This window comes from Mus pahari, chromosome 2 (assembly GCF_900095145.1).
Source record: "Mus pahari chromosome 2, PAHARI_EIJ_v1.1, whole genome shotgun sequence".
In the NCBI taxonomy this organism is placed as follows: Eukaryota; Metazoa; Chordata; class Mammalia; order Rodentia; family Muridae; genus Mus; species Mus pahari.
The window spans coordinates 89,241,088-89,243,841 of record NC_034591.1 but is presented as its reverse complement, the minus strand read 5'-3'; positions in this window follow the sequence as shown (position 1 = coordinate 89,243,841).

Below are 2,754 nucleotides of genomic sequence, written 5' to 3'. Positions count from 1 at the left end.
TGGCCTTGAACTCAGAAATTCGACTGCCACTGCCTTCCAAGTGCTGGGATTAAAGGCGCACGCCACCACGCCTGGCTGAAGCAACCATTTTCTGCATTTATAGTATACATATTCCAGCACAAATCTGTCCCCTGGATGTGTTTTACATTAACTCTACCATCCAGTTTGACCTTTCCTTTCTTTCCTGTGCAGGATGGGAGGGAAGGAGATATGACCCTGTGTCGCAGGTGGTGGTGTAGAAAATGTATCTCTCTGAATTGCATCCTCTCCGTTTATCTCCCTATCTGCACCAATGCCATACATCTACATTTCTATCTATATAGCAAAGCATCCACAGTAATACTACATATGTATGTGTGTATGAGGTTATTTCTCACAGTTCGAAATACTCTCTGAGTGGTTGATCTAAAAATCAACTCATGTTCTGAAAGACTTTGTGCTGTGGCTATATGCCTTCATCTCTGCTTTGCCGTCGGTCTTAGCTCTTTGCTCTAACCTAGCAAGCAGAGAGGATGCTAGCCGCTAACCACCATCCACACCCTTGTTTGAGCAGCAGCTGTATCGTGCCCTGTGCCTGTTTGTGAGACAGAAACCTGCACCTGCTCTGGACACTGGCTCACTGTGTAGTACTCTGTGTTCTACCCCATGTGTGGCAGCACGTGAGGTTATGGGGTACGTGTTCTGCTATTCCAGGCCCCATACATTCCAAACAGTGGCATTTCTGTCTACAGGGAGTATACAGTCTTCATAGGATAGACAAGTAATAAAAAGGCACTAAGAAAAATTGGACAATTTGTACAACGTTACAATAATTTGAAGTTTTTAGTGGAGTACTAGGGAGGTGGCTCAGTCTATAAAACACTTGCCTCACGCATGTGTGGACCAGAGTTCAGATCCTCTGACTGTGTATAATGCCTGGTGGGTGTGACTGTTCACTTTCAATGCCAGAATAGTCATGGAGACATGGGATCTCCACAGCCGTCTGGCTAGCAACACTAGCTACATCAGTGAGCTCTGGGTTTGATTGAGACGCCCTGTCTCAATGAATAATGTGAATGAGCAATCCAAGATGACTCCTGATATCAGCCTCAGAGTTCCACATGCATATGCCTCAATTAGTGCCCAAACACATGGATGTGTGTGCAGATACACACACACATATGCACACACACACACACACACACACACACACACACACTGGGAAAAGAAAGATAATAAATTAAGATTCGATTTTCCATTCATTTTTCCTTTGAGACCATCTCATGATCCTAGGCTGACCTTCAACTGACAACATGTCTGGGGATGACTTTGAACTCATTATCCTCCTGTCTGCTCCTCCCCAGTGATGGATTACAGACATGCATCACTATGCCCGCACTAGTCTAAAGATTTTAGCTGGTTTATTTTCAATTCTAGAATAGGGCAAGACTACAGTTCATAAAACAGAATTAGTCTTCCTAAGGGTTGAGCTAATGAGACCGTCTTTCTAGACAGAGAAGGACCAAAGCAATCAGAAACAAAAGCAAGGCTGGACCAGGCTGTTTCAAAGGCTCTGACTTCTAAGGTGGGGACAGAACAATGGAAAATTAGCTGATGGGTAAATATTTGATCATTTTAGTTTTTTTTAATGATTAAATGATGCAAGAATCATCATTACCATGAATGAATAGCTCACCAAGATGATCTGACAGTTACCTCTCATTTCTTTGTTCTCTCTCTCTCTCTCTCTCTCTCGATTTATTTATTTTATGCATATGAGTGCACTGTAGTTGTCTTCAGACACATCAAAAGAGGGCATCGGATCCCATAACAAATGGTTGTCAACCACCATGTGGTTGTTGGGAACTGAACTCAGGACCTCTGGAAGAGCAGTCGATGTTCTTAACCGCTGAGCCATCTCTCCAGCCCTTCTTTGGCTTCTCGGAAGGTCAAATAAATGGCTTAGTGTTGGTTTGATGACATGGGACTTTAGCGTGTGACTTCCTTTGATGTTTTGTGTGTCTATGCATGTGTTCCTGTAGTGCATGCACATGTATAAGTACACATATGGGCCAGAGGCTAACACTGGGTGTCATCAATCAGTTTCCGTCTTACCTTTTGAGACAGCATCTCTCCCTGAACCTGGAGTCTTTAGATTTGTCTAGATGGTCTGGTCAGTAAGCCCCAAGTATTTCCTGTCCCCACTTCCCCAGTGTTGCCCTTACAGGCATGAGTCCGCACTCGGTTTTTATGGCAGGGCTAGAATCTGAACTCAGATCCTCAGGCTTGAGTGGCAGCAACTTTACTGACAGAACCATTTTCCCACATGCCCCCTTTTGACTTTTAATCTGACGTACTGGCACACAGTATAAAACATTGACTCCAACAACATCCTATGATTTTTATTTAACAAGTTAATGAGCTGATGACAAAATACTCATTTTATTCAAAGCCGCAAGCCACAGTGTGTGTACATGTATTGTGTTCATTGTTACTATTACCTATGAAGATGTGTGTACATGTGTGCTTGCATACATATATTTGCATGTCTATTAAATGCTCTGCATATCGATACCCTATTAATACTCATGACTTTGCACTCTGTTAAATAAGTTGAAAGCAGACCATTGGTTTATACTCAGCTTCTGTCTTTTTTGTTGTTGTTTTTTGTTTTTTAGTTTTGTTTTGTCTTTTTCGAGACAGGGTTTCTCTGTGCAGTCCTGGCTGTCCTGGAACTCACTCTGTAGACCAGGCTGGCCTTGAACTCAGAAATTC